The sequence below is a fragment of the Falco naumanni genome, chromosome Z, assembly GCF_017639655.2.
Source record: "Falco naumanni isolate bFalNau1 chromosome Z, bFalNau1.pat, whole genome shotgun sequence".
NCBI classification, from domain to species: Eukaryota; Metazoa; Chordata; class Aves; order Falconiformes; family Falconidae; genus Falco; species Falco naumanni.
The window spans coordinates 82,900,321-82,920,500 of NC_054080.1; the positions used below are offsets into that span (position 1 = coordinate 82,900,321).

Genomic DNA, 20,180 nt, shown 5'->3' on the forward strand with positions numbered 1-20,180 from the left:
TTGCTGTTTTAAGCCTTCAGTTGCTTCTGATGGGAGTGAAAGTGTTTGGGTGGGTTTTTGGTGTTTTGGGGTTTGTTTTCTAGTTTGTTTTGTTTTCACAGCTTTCTGCAAGTTAACTTCAGGAGAACCTCCCAAGCAGAAGAGCTGGTGACCATTGCCAGAATGGTGATCCAGCAATTCAGGTTGCCCAGAGAGGTGCCCGATGGCCCATCCCTGGGAACATCCAAGGCCACGTTGGACAGGGTTCTGAGCAACCTGATCCAGCTGAAGGTGTCCCTGCTTGTGGCAGGGTTTGGACTAGAGGGACTTCGAAGGTCCCTTCTGACCCAAGCCATTCAATGGGTCTATGATTCCCCCTGTGGAAGCAATGGAGATACATTGTTGTATTTTTGAGAGAACAGTGGTTCTTACTGTAGTGTCAAGCCACTGACCTACAGAGTGACAACCTTCAGGAGGAAAAAAGTCCACGGATTCATGGGATGTACAACTAGGAATGTCATTTCAGATGGTCTGCATAGCCCAGAACACCAAATTTAACCCATCATCCAGGCAGACAATTAAAATAATTACCTAGGGCCTGATCCTGAAAGGTGCTGAGTGCAGTCAAGTGGTCTCCGCTCCCATAGAGTTCAGTATCTCAGGGCTCTCAGCAGGGTCAGCCTTGGAGCCTGCGCAAAACAAGATAGCCTTAGTCCAGTCTTTTGTAAACAAAACCTCGCACAACCTGTAATTTAAAAAAAATAAACTATCTCAGCTCCATGTGTCAGCCCCGTATTCCTGTAAGGGAAGATAATGCAAGGGTCACACAAAGCGTGGCTGGGAAGATGCTCTCCAACCCACAGGCATCCTCTGCAGATCAGGGATTGATGCCTGCAGCACACAGGAGAGAAACTGCGCTAGGACGGATGTGTCTATAGAGCTTCAGTCCACATCCAGGAACATCCAAACGATGTTCCTCAGGAGTACCGCTTTATCCAAGCCATCCCATGCAGACACGTACACTGTCAACACTGTCGCGGAGCTAACACACCTTCCTGGCAGAAGACAAACTTCAGGGTTGCCTTGCCAAGTCTACGGGAAGTGATAAACCTGGAGATAAGAGAATTCTGCCAGGTTTCCAGGGAGGAAGCCCAGGAACAACCCTCCGTGCTCCCCACTGGCTGGCAGTGACGTGCAGCTCGCCAGCCCTAGGCGGGCATGGCCGTGCCAAGCACAGGGTGAAGGGAGGGAAGGGAATGAAGGGGACACAATGACAGCACTTTTCTCCATACGGCCCTTTGTTTTCGGAGGTCCCCCGAGATGCTCGGCTCAGGGTGGCCAAGTCTTCCTTCTTCTCTCCCTATAAGGGGAACGGATGAGGGGAAGAAAACAATGTTCCCTCCTCAGTTGCCTAATGGAAGAACAAAAGCACAGTGATCCTTTCCAAAAATGTCTTTTGAGGAACAGACGATCAAGCCTGAAGGCCCAGTATTTCTGGTTTATTTATTTTTGGATGAACTCCAGCCTGGCAGTGTCTTTCTGTCCTTCCTCCAGGCTCTTGCAGGACTTGCCCAGAGCTGCACGGGTCATGCAGGGTTTGCACAAAGCCCAAACCCAGTCGGGAGAGTTAACATGCAGCACCTCACAGAGGTGATGAAACCAAAGGTGAGGTTCCTATACCAGACCCCATCACAAGCAAGCCTCAACCAGGGGGTGGAAGGGAGAAAGGGGCATCACCCACCCATAACCCTGGTCTGGTGGGATGCATTCAGCAGGAAGGGTCTGCCCCAGGCTGATCCCACTGGAAATTGGGACCAAAACCTGCGAAAGCTAAAAGCAGTTCAAAACCAGCATCAGATCTTTTATTGCTCAGTAGCAGTGGCTACAAATCCACAAAAGGGGATTTCTGCTGTGCTGATTGCTCATGGAAAGTCCCCGACTGGCCCACAATCATGGAAAAAATGGAAAATATAACTTTAATACCAAGTTGGTGGCAGGCTGTCTATTTTTCTCTCCTGTGACTAGTTACCATGGATAAATTTGTGAGGTCGACTACGCAATTGTTCACTGCACTGCTCCTATTAAACAGAGGATGAGAATCATTCTATTTGTACCGTACTTTAATTTCCAGAAATTCTTCGTTCGTTTGTTTGCTTAAATTATTTCTCTCATTTAAAGAAACAATGCAGTCTTACAAAGCAAGGGCCCAAATCTCTTGAGTAACCCTGCTGTGGTTCATTACTTCTACGCTAGTTAACAAGGCCAGTAATTTCCCTAAGGTTTAAATAGAAAATCTTCTTTCCAGAATCCAGAGGCAGGACATTTTAACAAACTCACTACTGTATTCCAGTTATGTTATAGGTGAGGGATATCCTAGGCAAGGCACAGGTTCTCCTTGTGGTTATTGTATAAAAGCAAGTACCCTAAATGGAGCTTTTTTCACCCAAAGCTACCCCCTCAGCTGGGGAAGGAGACCTGGGGGTCCCTGTCTCCCTGCTGAGCCTTGCCCTGCTCAGAGCATCAGCTCTAGCTCCGCTTGACAACAGCTTTCTGAAGCATTCCAGTCCTCATCCCAAAATGCAGGCTGGTTTATCACAGTATGCTGGGATGAATCAGATGATACTGGACGGGCAGATCCATGATCTCCCTGGGGTGGGTGTGCTGGAGAAGTAGACACAGAGCCTGTTTTACTAATGATGTGGATTGCAAAGTAACCAGGATACCTGCCGATTGCCTGACCATGAACTGCCCTTCTCACCGGTTTTACAAACCTCCTCCCATGACTAAATCAGAACACTTTCTAAAAAATTAAAATAAACACAGAGCAGAGTTTGTGAAAAACAAGCAAACACATAAAACATATATATGTACACATATAAACATATATATAACAGCCCAGCAAAGCTCTATTGAGCCACACATGCAGGTGAAATACACCCTGTGCTGAGTGAGAAGCCGGCAGTGCTGCCCTACAAGTGCCTCTTCAGCTCCTTTAAAATTATTTATACAGTAGGATTTGTCAAGCAACAGCTACAGATGTTTGCGTGGAGCCTTCTTGCTTATCCAGCGACAATACTGTGTGCCTGGGACAGCTGCACAAATCATACCAGGTAAATAATAAATACACGGCGCGGTGAATCAGGAAGAGGTGGTGAGGTATCTGGAGATTCCCACGGACTCCCTGCCGGGGGGAAGGAAACAAGAAAATGCCCTGACCTAAGCAGGGGTGAGTCTCACATACACACAGATCACAGGGAGATCACAGGAGCTGTTTGCAGATCACTTACCGAACATGAATAATTCAAGCAGGAGCGCTGGAGCAATGAGAACAGAGAGATGGGAGCTCACCAGCTCTGCTTTGGTAGGTTTTATTTTGTTGAGCAAAGAAACCACAAGCACACAAAAATCCTTAGCCTACAATTGTCAGTGCTGTGACTTTACTGTGAATCTTGTGACATACAGTGTTCTACCGATCCTCAGCTGACGAAGAGCATCCTTTCCCTTTCTCCTCCAAGCAGTTCTGTGATAGTTAAGCTGGGCAGGTGCAGGAAAATCATGCATTTTTCCACAAACTTTAGTACCCACCAGCAGTCCACTGCCTAATTACACAAATCACAGAATCACCGAACGGTTTGGGTGGGAAGGGACCTTCAAAGTCCCTCCAGCGCAGCCCCCTGCCATGGGCAGGGACACCTTCAGCTGGATCAGGTTGCTCAGAGCCCGTCCAGCCTGGCCTTGGATGTTCCCAGGGATGGGCCATCGGGCACCTCTCTGGGCCGCCTGTGCCAGTGTCTCACCACCCTCAGCGTAAAACATTTCTTCCCTCCATCTAGTCTGAATCTCCCCTCTTTGAGTCTCAAACCATCCCCCTTGTCCTGTCGCGACAGGCCCTGCTAAAAACTCTGTCCCCATCTTTCTCCTAAGCCCCCTCTAAGTGCTGGAAGGCTGCAGTAAGGTCTCCCCGGAGCCTTCTCCTCTGCGGGCTGGACAACCCCAGCTCTCCCAGCCTCTCCTCCCAGCAGGGGTGCCCCAGCCTCTGACCATCCCCGTGGCCTCCTCTGGCCCCGCTCCAGCAGGTCCATGTCCTTCCTGTGCTGAGGACCCCAGAGCTGGACACAGTACACGAAGCATCCACCACCAAGAAAAACAAAAGGGTGTTTCCTGTGAGGGTTCACTCCAGCTATCAACTTCTCTGGGCAAAGACAACGTTGCTCAGAGGCCAGTTCACAGCCCTCAGGCTCTTCTGCTCCTGGAAGAGCTCATGCTTCTGGTGCCAACAAAGAGGATGGAAAAGAGAAGAAATGATAAAGGGGGTGGGGGTGGGGGCTGGGGCGTGGGGAAAGGGTGGGATAAGGGAAGTTCTCTTATCCCTATTCTGAAAGGAAAACTCCCTTCCAAAAGGGTTGCTCCTGTGGGGTTATATTAGTAGCCCACACTGAACACGTTATCAGGAGATCTGGAAGCCAGTAAGCAAATAAAAAAAAAATATGAAAAGACACAAAGACGGTAAAGACAGATGGTGGAAGTCAAACACAGCTACAGTGCGACCTGAAGAAATTCAAAACTCATCCCTCTGTAAGGATGTTGCATTGCATTCATTGCGAACAGGAAGACCCTTGCTGACCAGTATCAAGGAGCAGCTCTCCCACATGGGGTCAGAAATGGGACACCCAAGCTTGTGACAGCCCGGTGAGCCCAGGGACAACTCACCCCTGGAGAACTGGAGGTGTGGAGGAGGGATCTGACAGACAGGAACCTGCCATGTGGCGGTTGCTTGCACCCCTCATCCTGACCTTTATCTCTGTAACAACGCTCAAGTGATAACCAGCAATGGTGATCGTGATGGATGCCTCTAGTCATGAGGGCAGATAACAGCAGGATAGCCAAGGGCTAACTGGAGCAAGGTGCCCACCTCACCGCCGCGCAGGGCAAGGCCAACTCAAACCAAGTTTAAAAGAAAGTGATTTCTGCAGTCGGAAGGCAAATGCGACCGTGAGCCAGCTCCCCGACGCCCGAACCAGCGGCAGCCCAGGCCCGCGGAGCCCCCCTGCACGCAGCGGGCTGCACCCCAGGGGCTCCCCTTGAGCAGGGACCCTCCCAGGGGGGCTCCTGGAGGCTGAGAGAGCCCTTGCCCTGCCGCAACAGACCCTCGGTAGGTGATTAACGGCATGCTAAACTGGGAAATCTTACCAAAGTGACGGAAGGGATCGATGGCGCACAAATAATCCTTTACAGACACAAACTGTCGACCAAGTCTGGGACTAAGCCTGGATCCAGCTGCACCTGAACTCCCGCCGGGAAGGGGTTTAGAACGCGGGGGGTCCCCTCTGAACCTCATGGCCCAACAGGAGGGTCTCCCTGACAGTTCTGTCTGACCCCATCCTCTGTGCAGTAAATAATCAAGTGCACCTTGACGTCAAACCTCGTTAAACCGCTGTCGCATTTACTATTAAACTTTGTTAAATCTCCCTTTCCATCAGAAAACGTATCGCTGCTTCTCTCTTGTGAGTGAAGTGTGTCACCCCATCTGTGACAGTGCGTTATCCTGCTTCAATTCACCCCTATGCACCGCACTGCTGCCAGGCCCGGATTTGGTCCCAAAACCGCACACCAAGCTCCCCTCCGGCTGAGCTGGAAGAAAACTGCTGTGCACATAGTGCATATTGACGACACACCAGGCCGTGGACCCCTTGCATAAAACATATTTCTGGATATTGCATGAAAGGTGTCTGATTCAAAGAATCACGGTGACAGGAATATATATTCACCCAAGATCACAACACAACAGTCACAGCAGATTTCGTTCTCAGATTAAACCAGACGAAAAGCATCCAGACGTCCCAAGCTAGCTGCAACCTTTGATGCTACCAGCAAACAAGTCTACACTTCAGTTTGCCTTTGAACATAAAAATACTGACTCTATCCACACTTTCTCCCATGTTTTAAACTACTTAAGCTTAATCTTCTGAATTAAAAGCATCCTTCAGCACCACTGCCTGTAGCATCCTTGATCTAGAAAGCTCAGTCTGGAAGTGCCATCTCAATGGTGTCTACTGCAGTGCTCTGTTACCCCCATTAAGAAAATTTCACTTCAACCTTTAGCATAAACTGAGTATCTCTATTAGGAAACCTGTTTTTTGCCAAGAGCTAAAGAGCCTTTATAGACTGAGCACAGGCCACACATGACACATCTCCACATCACCCCAAAATAATTACTTGGCCACGCACTGCATCTGATCCTCAGGGCTCTGGGTTCCCCACCCTTGTCTTTTCATCCCGTGCAGAAAAATTAACTAATTAATCTATGTCTGACAGAGGTTCTTTGAAAGAGATATCACATCTTCAAAACACAGGATGATGAAAGGGGTAATCAAGTAGATTAGACTGACCAGAAAAGCAAGGATTGTAGCATGACAGTTGAAAGCACAGTTTAAAATTTTCTGTGATATTTACAATTGTTTTATTTCCATATCAAACTATGTGCCAATTAGCTGTATATAAATCTATAATGAAATTATGCCATGTTGCTCCCCAAAGTGAAGAAAAGCCAGGGCTGGGCTGCATAATCACTCTGAACGCTGCCTCTCCAGGTGTCTCATTCCACTCCTAATGATTGTGTACTATTTCCCAATAACACAGCTGAACAATGCGAATCTTTTGCAATCTTATAGAGGTATACACAACATTTCCATATGCTATAAGCTACTTTGTGTGTGATGGCACCTCTGCATCTCCCGTGGCCAATTCATTCTCCTCCAGCTACTTAACCCTGCCTGCTGCCCCTGGTCTCAGACTGCCATCTCTCTAGGGCAAGCTTTGGCTCTGTTGAGGCTTTGTGCAACCCTGTAGGAAAGCAGGGATCCTGCTTAAAGAGCTGTAGGTGACGCTGGGATGCAAATAATAACAGAGACACATGCTGTCATTTTACATATCAAGCGGAAGGTGAGGATGCAATGGCCTGGTCTTGGAGCAGTGCTACTTGCCTGGAAGGGGTGTACACAGTCAAACTAGCCACCTCAATGAGGTCTTTACGCTCTGCCAGGAACCCACAGAAGGCAGCAGGCAAAGCTGGAGCCTACAGCCCCACCTGCAGTCACAGCTAGCACCGGTTAAAGGTCTGGGGAGAAGGGCTGCTGGAGGGCAACCAGTGCTGATGCCCCACACAGCTTTACCTAGAGACGACAAGCACTGGTGCAGGTCTCTGTACAAATAAATCAAGCAGCTATGTGATCCCAGCCCACCCCAACAGCTGGATTCAGTGGTTCTACCCCCTTTCAATACTTGGAACTGAAAATAAGACTTAATATACCGTGTCATCACGACAGTAATGGCCCACTTACGTCCCACTCCCTCTCTTGCCCCCTTCATCGACCTGCCTCTTTTACCCCAGGACAGCCACATTATCTCCTCTGATGTTCTATACATACAGACCACTGGTCAGGGCGAGTCCTTAAAACAGTGTATCTGCTTCCTCCTACTGGGGTACCTAAAGGAGACCGGTTCTTCATAGCGTTACAAAGAGACAAACCGCCCACCAACTGGGTGAGCTGCTACAATGGGCAACTGTACCATCTTATGATTACAGCCAGTCACCCTTCATTCACCTAGGGCCACCAAACTAAGGTAGGAAGAGGTTCAAGACAAGGAAACAGAGATGGTTTCCCTGCAGCAGATGGTGGATCTGCAGAGCTCCTTCTTGAAGGATTTGCAGGAGCAAGTGTGCATGGGCTTCAAGAGACTAGATGATCCACTAGGATTAATAAACAGATGCACCACTACAGGACCAGTAAATCCCTGACACTGGAAAGTGGTATCATGATCAATTACACCAAGAGAAAGAGCCTCCATACCACAAATTCCATGCCATTGCCACCACGATTATTTGGTTTGCAGGTGACATGTCCCGAAGCAAGGGCAGCATCGCTGCCCATTAGGCACTGTACAGAGACACATCAAAAGAGTTCCCACCTCAAACGGGTGGGACGGACACGTCATGGGAGGCACCTTACTGGTGGAGAGCAGTCACCCAGACACCATGCAAGAAACATTGCACAGAAAAGCTGTGCCCAAGGTGGGAATCAAGCTCTGATCTCCTGAGCCCTTCCAGTTTCTAGTGACAACCCTGTCCTTCGTGGCTGATAGGCACTGCTCCTGACTGCCTCCCCTGTAGCTCATACTCTGATGTATCTCAAGAAACTTCTTTTTGCACATGGAAATGTTGCCCAGGCAGCAAGTGAAAATGTTGGACATTAATAGAGGAGAAGTAACTCTGTAGGAGAGCCAGAAATCCCAGATGTGCTCAAATCTACAGCATTCGATGTGTGTGGGACACACCACTGACGGGAAGCAACACTCCTGTTCCTGCACTCACAATACTATTTACCTTCTTGATGATCTCGTGATGCCACTTTTGGATTGGGATCACTATTAAGCACTCTGAGCTTTCCCTCCAAATGTGCTATGAAGTAGGTCTTCTTCCAGGAAAATCCTAGACATAAACAAGTCATCCCTAGAGATGATGTGAAGGGGAGCAAGAAATGAGCCTGCATTCCTCGGGACTGGTTTGTTGGGGTTTTTTTTGGCGCAACTGAGGTAGCAAGTTTGACTAATTTGAGTGATTAGGCACATATACAGACATAAAATATTAATACAAGAATAAATCAAAGGCTGCTTGGCTGGCTGGGCTCCTTCTTTGAATTCATTACACATATTAAAAAAAAATAAAAAAGGTTTTACCTTTTCAAGTACGTATGAAAAGGTATAAATTCCTGACTGACTGCAGTACTTGGCCTTGCTGCGCAGGTAATTGGAACCAGCATGGTCCGCTTCCCGGGCATCGCATTCACAAGCATGAGAAGGAAGCATTCAATTTTTCAATAGGAAATTTCATCGCTAGAAAACAATCCACCTTCCTTGCCTCGGAAGAAAAGCCAGAAGGTAAGTTCTCTCCTTGACCATGGTTTTGGCTTACTGCCAGCCCCAGGACTGCTGGGGGGCAGGAGGAAAGGCTGCAGCACCGGCTGCTCACACCATCCCAAAGGCATGAGATGGCTTTCAACACTGTGAGCTTGGTCCTATTTTTTTTTTTTTTTTTTTTTTTTTGTAAACACATTGAGTTCTTCTCCTTTGGGATTGCTCAGAGGTTCAGTTTGCAACTTTTCTTTCCATAACCATGTGGGTTAAACAAGCCCAGATTCTGTCATGACAGTTTTCCTTAGATTTTTAGCTTTCCACCCAATTCCAGAGCTCAGACTTCATGGAAAGCACCCAGGTATATTCAAGAGCCATGCTAACATGCAAGGGGATATTTTGCACAGGGATTTCCCCAGAGACAAAGCACATTTTAAGTGGGGTTTTTTATGAGCCCAGGACACTCCCAGCCACGTGGGACTGAGCAAAAAAATCACCTTACACCAACAGCTTTTTTTTAATAGCATTTTTTAACTCCTAAAATCCTAAAGCTGCTGCCTTAGCAAAGGGATTAATAAGGCTTCAAGGCCACAAAACCCCATGAGAACCTCCAGCAGGACTCAAGAAAGCCAAGCAGCAGGCAAAAGGACTAGGCAGTGTGATGGTGTGATGGCAGATGAACTGCGGCACCAGCCAAGGTAAAACCAACACGTAACAACCTCTGACAGGGGTTGCTGTAAGGATCAAGCTTTAGGGTTAAAGAGACTGAGAAGCAATTGTCCTGTGCTTCTGTATGCATAGTGCAAAGTTAAAAATCAAAGTTACTTGCACTTTAAAAACTTACTTAAAAAGTTATTTTCCTCCTTGTTACTTATGCATTTTAAAGCACTAACTAATAGTTCCATCGTAATGGCTTCTTTTTTTATGTACCTATAGAAAAGTTGCATTCTGCAGCTGCCTTCACCTGCTTTCCGAGTCATCCCCAGCACAGGACTCCTTCCATCATGTGGTCTTGGTGCTCTCCTCTATCATACCACATATCCAGGACCAGAGGGCTAGATGAGAACGCAATCACAGGCAATGCACGAAGGAGTTCCTCAGAAATACATTCAGCTCCGTCTTTACACCTCCTTTCCCCCACTATCTCTAGAAAAGGGCTGTCACAGAGCCATTCTTAACTGATTGATAGAAACAGTCTTCTAACCCCCAGCGCAGCATCGTTAGGGCACTTGTAGCCATACTTAGGGTACATTTAGCTGCCATGAGCTGATTGGCAAAGCAAATACTTAAATCAGACTGGTGTGTGACTGGGAGGGCAGACCTGGACCAATAGCTGATGGCACAAGGAGATGGGCACATGGGTAAAGCTGAGGGCAGCAGCTGCAGTAGAATAAGGAAAGCTTAACACAAAGTCAGTATGGAGTCATATGGAGCGTTGGATATTTTGGGATATTTTGGGCAATGCGGGCACTTGATTTTCCTCCATTCCAGCAGAAGATAAGTGCTTTGTCCCCAAGAAACCAGTTTCCCCAAGCCTATGTTGAGTTAGGCACAGGATGCCTTACACAGCCCCAAAGGAAGACAAAGACTATAATATTAAAGTACTGAAAAAGTCCTCAAGAACTCTTCTCGTTCACCGCTGGCTCAAAGCAGGGATCCCCGAGGATGTGCAGGAGATGCTTGTCTAGTTCAGGACTTCCAAGGATGGATCCACAGCACTGACAGGTCCCTGATGTTTCACCAGCTTTTCTTCAGAAGTACTTTACTACCCCAAGCAATCTGTTCTCAATGTGAAGCCTCATCATTGGACCCTACCAACTCCCCAACAAGCCAAGAAAGCCAGACAACATTTCATCCCTGCTAGACTTCATCCTGGCCTTGACACGTAAGGCTTGGACCCTCCTGTTAGACTCAGACTCCAAGCCTTAATCCAGGCCTGAATACTGGAGCTTCTTGTTGTCCTCAAGCACCAAGGATCATGCTAAACTCCAACAAATTTCAGAGCAAATGAAATGCAAGCATCTGTTTTTGCAAGCCAGGATTACCTTTGTTGAGCCGCCACCAAAGCTTTTCCTAGAAGTCATTAACTGCGATGGCCAAAACACGATTCCACCTCACTCCTCTCCTGCCTCTTCAAGGGCAGGATGGCAGCACTTGAGCCGCTGCAGCACTGATTGTCCTATTGTTCCACAAAGTGGTTCCTCTCCAGAAAATTGAACACTGAGAGCCATCAGAGAGAGCCCCAGACAAAAGAACCAGTGTCTGTTTCTGGGATTATTAGGGGGAAGCAGAAAGAAGCTTCTTGAAGAGTCTTTGTGGCACTTTACATGACAGCTGAAAATAATGGATAGGACAAAACAGAGCAAACATGATTTAAATTAGGCAACTCCCGGAAAGTGATGTTCATTTAGGCTTCCAAAGGAGAACTGCCATTTCTTAGAAATGCTAACGCTCACATCTACGTGCACTCCCCCTCTGCAGCCTATAAACACGCACCCCCCTCCCTTCTTCGGTTCTCTATAGAGCATTTTTTCAATTTGCCAGTGGACACTGCACCCCTGCCATTAGGAGATGGAAAAGGTGTAAATGAGCAACATCAGCTGCAGCTCATCAATCCTTAAACAAAAACAGCCTTTAATTTCTATCTGCTGCCAAAAGTTCAGGGACCTGTAGGTAGAGATTTACATATACATGTTCCAGAAATCATTACACAGCTCTTCCAAAGTCACCCAGAGGACAGGGAATTCACTCCTACCAAAGGGGTTTGACCCAGACAGAAAGACAAAGGCTCTGAAGAAACTTTAGTGCCATCTCATGCCAGTCCCAGCTCGGTGGGATCCGTGTGAGGCTCATTTTAAGGAACAGGCATCTCCCACCTATACACATCAGCTTGCTCCTGCCCTGGTTGCTCACCCACACCACCTGGCAGCACCCTTCGGGATTCACCCCTCTTCTGATGCTACATCTTCTGCCAGGGCTGGACCAAGATGAAGTCACTCTGAGTCCTGGTATCAGGGGAGCCCTGGGCATCCCTCTGGGCTGCCTGCACATATGGGTACAGCTTCCCAGCCCAAGCAAGACATTTCCCAGTGGCCCCAGCCACCTGAGACCCAGGCTGGCTTCTTGCCTCCAAGCTCTCCTCTTCTGGAAAATGTAGCTACCACCAGCATTGCTGGAGCAACACCACCATGAACCAAAGCACTGCCTTGAGAACTTGTTCCCTTTGCTGTGGCTGTCCTACCAAAGCAGCTCCTAAGTAGCTTTAGTGATGGGTCCCTTATTTATGCTGCCATGTCCATACAGCTAGTGCCCAAAGCATCCCTGTTTGCTGCCAGGTCCCCAACAAGTCCATGCTAACCACAGTGGCTTGCCGTGCTTTGGTGCAGGCTTGGAATGGCTGCTTTCAAGTAGACACTGCCAGGTTCTACCAGTTCAAAACATGTGGGCAGTGCCTCCTCCACTCCCAACAATCTGAGAGCTGCCCAGGTCTGCCTCTCCTCATCTTCATCCCATCCAGACACTGAGAAACCCTGCCTGAGGCATCTGCTGGACTGTCATCACCTGGCTGCTTATCTAAGACCCTGGAAACCCAAAAAAATCCATTTCCCAGCATCTTAGGACTAAAGCCTTGTCAGCCCAGGCCACCCCCTGAGGCCCTTCATCATCGTTGGGACAGGATTCCTCCTAACCCAGATGGTAGCTGTTGCTCCCATTTTACTCAGAACAAGAGCTCTGGGACATTATTCCCTATCTGGGGGCGTGATGGGGAATCGTCCCAGAGTCCCAAATGATTACTGCTGCTTGGTTTGGTCTCTAGAAGCGCAATTTCTTTCTCTCTCCCTCTCTTTGAGAAGGCAGGAATGCTCAAGCCATTCTCAATCCAGCCAGGAAAGCAGGAGAGGGGTGGAGAGATACACACACTGCACAGGGTGAATTAGCTAGCTGCCTGGTTTCCATAGATCTGCTTATGCTGTGATGGCAATCTGTCTTCCCAGGCACAGTGCTTTGGTTTTATGACCTGAAACACCATGCAAAGCAGTTTCTGAGCATCTGAGGAGGCAGCCCAGCCAACTCAGCACTCATCGCTGCAATGGATAAAAGCCTGTTTAAAACGTCTCCCTGTGGACAGAGCCTTCTGTAAGCACCTTTGCAATGACGGGCGCTTCATAACTTCCTTGCCCCCATGCATGGGTAACCCAGCAGGTGCAAGACTGCTGTCCTGTTTGGCCACCCAAAGTCCCAAGACGCCATAGCAGCTGCTGGAGGGTGGTGGTGGGACTGATCTGGGCAACAAACAACCCAGGAACTTCAAGGGTGGAGCCTTCACAACAGGTCCCAGGAGTCCCACACCATCAGCTCTCTGCTGAGATGCGATGCGGTCTCCTTTGCAAAGGCTGCCTTTGCAGTACAAGGGGCAGGTAGCTCTGGCGTCAGGTAAGGCTCATGGATGTGCCAGAGCTGGGAATGTCACTCTGGATTTGTGCAGCATCTGGCGCGCTGGCACCTGGATCTAGCTGTCCTTGGGTCCTGCTCCAGCACCAGTGTGCAGTAATGGCTATGAGAGAGGTGGAGGAGAAGCAAGGAGGAGGACTCTGAATTAATTGTTAATATATTTGATGGAAGTGGAGCAATGCCTGGATCCATCCAGCATGAAATGAGGCCACAGTACTGTCTTCTCCCGAGGCAGTTAGTAAAGCAGCTCACCTCCTGTCTTCTGGCTGGCACAGATAACCAGCACGGAGAAGACCCGGAGAGGAGAAGCACGGATGTGTTATGGGAGAGAGATGCTGCAGAAACACCGACCAGACACTTAACAGGAATGTGCCAGGCTGCACGGAAGGCAAAAAGCAACCCGTCCCCATGGACGTGCCATTCTCTTTCTTTTCTTTCACTCCCATCTTTGAAAAAGGTGACTGAGGAAAAATGGAACAGAAACCACAAGGGGTATGAGAGTGGGACAAGATACCATCTGTTCTCGAGCCTCACAGCTGGGAGGCTCACAACCTGCCCTGGCTATGGCTGCAAGGGACACGGTGGTCCAGAGAAGGCTCGTAGAAGAGGAGAAAGCTGCCTGCTGGGCTTCGTACTCTGGATTTATCCAGCACATGCACACACTGTAGCTGAGCCGGAGGACCAGGGGCCTCACTCCACTCCCATCCCTGCCCATGTGCCCCTGTGTGACCTCACATCTGGCAACATCTGCTCAGAGCATTCACTGAACGCTGTATAAAAAAACCACCACGAGTCAAGACATGGGCATGAACCACTTCTGCGAGGTGACCCATGGGGCAGGCAGTGGGATGCAGGAGTGAACCGAGCACTGGTCTGATGGGCAGATATACCCCAAGGATGCTCCTCTGCTCCTTACCAAAATCAGCCAGAAAACTGCAGTTCACACTGAGCCTGCCACACCACCACAAATAAGTGTGCAAGAGAGATAGGAATACACACGGGAATATTTGGGATTTTATCACCTTCCTGAAGCATGAAGGGAGACGGACTGAAAATTACTGCTTTTTGTTGTGGTTGGCAAGAGTTTTGTAAAGTATCAGCTGCTAAAATATGCTCATGATACTGTAGGTGAGGAAATTCTTATATATAATCAAATCCAATCTGTCAATCTGTCTCACTGTATTTACGGCACCACAGTCCTCGCTCTGGATTCTGAGTGGTATTTCTGAGCTGATGTTCACGAAGCTAAGATTGAAAGGTGAGTAAATCCTCAGGTCAACTCGTGCTTCACTGGAAAGAATGAAAGAAAAAGAAAGAAAAAAGAAAGACAAAAAGAAATGAAACAGATAAGATGATAAACAGGAAAATGGAAGAAAGGAAAATGGAAAAATAAAGACAGAGAGAAAGAACAAGAAAAAGGTGGGGGGAAGAGAAAAAGGAGGGGGGAAGGAAAAAGGGAGTAAGAAAAAAAAAGGGAGGAAAGAAAAAAGTGGGAGGAAAAAAGTGGGAAAATGTGGGAGAAAAAGATAAAAGGGGTAAAGAAAAAGGGGGGAGAAAAAGGGAAGGAGAGGGAGAAAAGGGGGGAAGAAGAGGGAGGGGGGAGAAAAGGGGGGAAGAAAAAGCAGGAGGAAGCAAAAGTGGAGCAAAGCAAAAGCTGGGGGAAGAAAAGCAGGAGGAAGAAGGGGGGAGGAAGGGGGGGGAGGAAAGGCGGGGAGGAGAGGGGGGAAGGAAAGGGGGGAAGGAAAGGGGGGAAGGAAAGGAGGGAAGGAAAGGGGGGAAGGAAAAGGGGGAAGGAGAGGGGGGAAGGAAAGGGGGGAAGGAAAGGGGGGAAGGAAAGGGGGGAAGGGGGGGGGGAAGGAGGGGGGGGAAGGAGGGGGGGGAAGGAGGGGGGGGAAGGGGGGGAAGGAGGGGGGGAAGGAGGGGGGGGGAAGGAGGGGGGGGAAGGAGGGGGGGAAGGAGGGGGGGGAAGGAGGGGGGGGATGGGGGGGGAAGGAGGGGGGGAAGGAGGGGGGGAAGGAGGGGGGGGAAGGAGGGGGGGGAAGGAGGGGGGAAGGAGGGGGGGGAAGGAGGGGGGGAAGGGGGGGAAGGAGGGGGGGGAAGGAGGGGGGGAAGGAAGGGGGGGAAGGAGGGGATGAGGAAGGGGGGAGGAAGGAGGGGGGGGAGGAAGAGGGGAGGAAGGAGGGGGGGGGAGGAAGGGGAGGACGGAGGGGGGGAGGAGGGGGAGGAAGGAGGGGGAAGGAGGGGGGGGGAAGGAGGGGGGGGAAGGAGGGGGGGGAAGGAAGGGGGGGAAGGAGGGGGGGAAGGGGGGGGGAAGGAGGGGGAAGGAGGGGGGGGAAGGAGAGGGGGAAGGAGGGGGGGAAGGAGGGGGGGGAAGGAGAGGGGGAAGGAGGGGGGGAAGGAAGGGGGGGAAGGAGGGGGGGAAGGGGGGGGAAGGAGGGGGAAGGAGGGGGGGGGAAGGAGAGGGGGAAGGAGGGGGGGAAGGAGGGGGGGGAAGGAGAGGGGGAAGGGGGGGGGAAGAGGGGAGGAAGGGGGGGGGAGGAAAGGAGGGGGAAGGAAAGGAGCGGGAAGGAAAGGAGGGGGAAGGAAAGGAGGGGGAAGGAAAGGAGGGGGAGGAAAGGAGGGGGAAGGAAATGGGGTGGGGGGCAGCATAGAGAAAGCCAGCAAGCAAGAAAATCTGGAGAACTGATAGTTTCCAGATACTAAAGGAACAACCTCAAGCCATTTTTTAAAAAGTCCAAGTCCTTCCTAATAAGATGCCTAACAGCCTGTGAATTATACAGCCATAAAACTTCTACTTACATGTGACATTTGCTGGTAGGAATAAATCAGGGCTCAGAAAAGAGGCGCTTTGGAGTTCAATGGGTATTATCCTAACTCTAACCGTATTAGTGGTGGTCTGAAAGCGGGACATTGTCATCCAGACAGACGGACCATGTTCATAACCAATGGTAATTTGTAGGGCACATAATTTGCTACTACCAAAATAGCACAGCATGTGGGTTTTTTGCCCTTTTTGGTATATAGTCGTGTCGTTTCTTTTGGCTTGTCGAAAGAAATCTGCTCTACACAAGCGGAGCAAGAGCTCAGACCTTCAGCAGCTCATATAAAACAGGTGGCCAGGCGTCAGGGGAAATAGAGCTTTTTTGAAAAAGCTAATAAAATAAACAAATGATTAGACAAAATGGAGATGAAACCAGCTTCTCTTTCAAAAACAGAAAGTCGGAGACAAACTAAGTTTAGACTGAGCAAACACTGATTGAAAACACACCCTGCCACCACCTCTCTGAGTTTTACCAACACACCGAGTTTTCATCTAAAAAAAAATACTTAGGAAAAGGAGAGTCATCTGCTCAGGGCTCCTCATCCCCAAGCCCACGGCTGGATGCAGAGATCAGCTGCCCCTGTCTAACCTGGCTGTTGCCTTAACATCAGCCAGGCTGGGGGCTCGTGAAAGTCACGTTAAGATAGTCTTGCTGTCTTAAGCCTTGATCCCTGCCGTCACCATCTCCCCACCAGACAAGAGACTGCAGCACTTATGTGAAAGTTGAAATTTGGATCTGGCTAAGTCCCAATCCTTTAACTTTCCACGGGGAAAACATTAGGAGGTATCTCTCCTGCATGCTCCAAGACTACTCTCTGAAACTGTTGGTCATTTTATGGTGGAGATTCACACACACACAAAAAAAAAAAAAAAAAAAAAAAAAAAAACCAAAAAACAGAAGGGCAAAAAACCGAATCAAAAATAAATGCCTATATTCTAACAAAGCGGCAGGGTGGAGCCAGCACACCCTTATATTTAGCTGCAGGCAAAGCCTTAAAGTTGTAGTACATGTATTTTCCATGATTCACGTCAAAACTACAAGATCAACCCCTCCCTCAAACGCTTGGTATTTGCCCCGCTCTGTCTCTCATGGGGCACACCGGGACTGTTACCATCACCGGTTTATCTTTATTTTCTGAACTCAGAGTTAGAATGGATCAGAGAGCTCCAACAAGCTCAGCTGAAGTTACCTTAAGCTAAAATAAGTACAGTTTCCCACAATGCTGAATTATCAATTTATTTATTTATTTATTTATTTATTTATTTATCTATCTATTGCAGTGGGGAAAAAAGTAGTTATGAGACTTGAATCACACCTCACAACATTTAGAAAATGCTTCAGGGCTGATTGCCGGCTCTGAATTCCTCCCATCCCTACGTGCCCCAGCAAAGCAGGTCTGGGTGCCAGACAAGGTCAAAGCCCATCTGCAGAGGGCATGATCTGCTGGGACGTCCAACACAAACAGATGTGGAGAAGGGAAAACGGGAGCTATGGAGAAGCAAAGGGACCTGCCCCCAACCCCTCCTGAGGCTGCATCCAGTCCTAACCACCCCACCACCTCCCTCTTGGCCTTGCAACTCACTTTCACTTTCATGCAATGCCAAGCGCCTGGGCGCCGCAGCAGATGCCATGCGCCGAATTGCAGCCTCTTTTGCCACAGCTCAGGGACAGCAGAAACCTCCACCAGGCCATAAAAATCAGCATCCGCACTTTGCCACTTGCACAGCTGTACTGTGACAGCAGGGTCTAGAGCCGGGGTTGTCTAGGGGCACATCGTGGGGGAAAGGGAAATGAGACCATCACACCACAGCAGAAGCTGCTACTGACCTTCCAGAGATCCTTACACAAGCTTCAGGGAAAGTTCTTAAAGAACTGAATAGGAAGTTTCATCTTTCTCAGCATTTTCCCTTTAACTTTCCAGCAAAGCTGAATGCAGAAGAGGATCTGAAAACGCTCAAGAGAAGAAACCAATCGTTTGCCTTCTAAGCAAGTACCTACAGAAATTGGTAAGTCGTTCACTCATTTTCTCTTTATTCCCTCAGCAGTCGTAACACCTGGGAGCAGGACAACCCACAACCCCTGCCACGAGGATCTACACGCTCCAAACAGCAACCACCGCTGGGTCAATCCTGCCTTGAGACAGCAAAACACAAAGCACCGACCAAGCTCACGCTCTGCCCTGGAAGCCTGCCTCCACTTCCAGCAGAGATCTGCTCCCTTTTGCTGGTGCTTCAGCAATATTGACCCCAAAGTCTATTTTTTCATGCATTTTAAAAAAATATTGAAAATATTTCTTCTCGTGCTCTCCGTGGGCAGGGACAGCCATCCTTCCACACCTCTCACCAGGGGGACAGGGAGGTCCCCTGCAGAAGGGCAACATGCTGCTGTAGTTTCCCCTCCCCTCCTTCCCACTCCTGCCACCAGCATCATTTCTTACATCAGATAAGCAGTGAAAAGCCATTTTTCCTCTCCACCCTGCCTTTTCAAGCTGAGAAACAACCTGGGATCTCCCCTTCTCCTACACAGGACCCCATAACAGGACCTGACAGCCACCCAGTGGTAAAGGCTCAAGAGCATCAGCCTTCAGAATGGCGTCCCACACTTTCCCCCAACCCTTCCCCCTCCAAAGCACTCCAGAGCTGTTTGCACGAGCTCCCTAGAAGAAGCTGGAGGATCATAAAACCACAAAATAGTTTGGGTGGGAAGGGACCTTCAAAGTCCCTCCAGCGCAGCCCCCTGCCATGGGCAGGGACACCTTCAGCTGGATCAGGTTGCTCAGAGCCCGTCCAGCCTGGCCTTGGGTGTTCCCAGGGATGGGCCATCGGGCACCTCTCTGGGCCGCCTGTAATGATGAGCAGGTTCAGCTTTAGCATAAGGTTGCACCACACCACAATGACAGCCAAGCATGGCATGTCAGACAGCGACACCAGACGTGATCAGAAGTTGGTAATCAACTAAAGGCGCACACAGCAAAGTGGCTTTTCTTGCTGCACCGGCTAGTTCTGGAGGGACACCATGAGAAAAAAACGTATTGTGTCGATGTACAGGCATTTGGGGACAACCCAGCAGCAGATCTCTTGACTGAAAGAGATATTTTTGTTTGTTTGTTTTGAACTGTTGCTTGCCAGTGCAGGACCTCATGTTGGGCATTTGTCCTAGCATACAATTTGCATGCCAGATGCTCTTTCGTCTTGCTAATTGTTGAAACAAAGTGGATACTCAATGACGTCCTTTGAGGTTGGCAGGGGCTTCAAATACAGCCAGCGTTGAGCTAATTCTGCTTCCAGTGAATGGAATAGCAAATGCACGTTGGCAAAATGCTCATCACTATTTTTTTTTCTTTAATAACACACAAACAAAAGCACTAGAACAATGGTGAATGCCCTCAAAAATCCCTTCTCTGTTAAGGTCAAAACCCTTGCTGGCCTCCAGCGTGCAGAAAGACCAGTGTGGCACTGAACACCAGTAATGCACAAACCACCTCGCTGGGTCCAGCAGTAGTTTTATTCAGGCTCAGACTTGTGTGTCATCCAGCCATTCCTTCTCCGCGTGTACTGTGCTCTCCAGCAGAAATAAGAGGAGCTGAGCAGCAAGCTCAGATCACAGAGTTTAAAAAGCTGAGCAGAAGACTGGAAATAGCTGTAAAAGATGGGCCTCTGAGCCTTAGAAGGTGTTTGCCACAGCTACATGAACCCAAGGACCACAAAGGACCACCTGAAGGGCTAGAGTCCCACTGCAGGACACCGTGTAAGAGATGGGTAATCTACTTGGGACCACAACATGTCAACTCATGTCTGCACCATGGGAAGAAACACCTTCAGGAACGGATGTCTAGCCCCATATCTTGTTTTTAACAGTGGCTGGCATGGGATATGCAGGACAAATGCACAGAAAGGTATGAACATATGAGATGCTTCCTTCCCACTCAACCTGCCAGCTGCTGACCATCCATCCAGCTGTAAGAAGTTCTCAGGCTGGAGGCTGCATCTGAATCTTAGACCTAGCAGCCCTCACTGG

At 49.2% G+C, this 20,180-nt stretch overlaps 1 long non-coding RNA gene across 1 annotated transcript in view; it reads right to left on the reverse strand.

The window, feature by feature from the left end:
* Nucleotides 1-585: 585 nt before the first annotated feature.
* LOC121081650 overlaps nucleotides 586-20,180 on the reverse strand; it is a 68,989-nt gene continuing 49,394 nt past the window's right edge. Inside the window, exon 3 of the long non-coding RNA XR_005825751.1 lies at nucleotides 586-668. This is a non-coding gene — a long non-coding RNA (uncharacterized LOC121081650). The remainder of the gene's footprint in view (nucleotides 669-20,180) is intronic.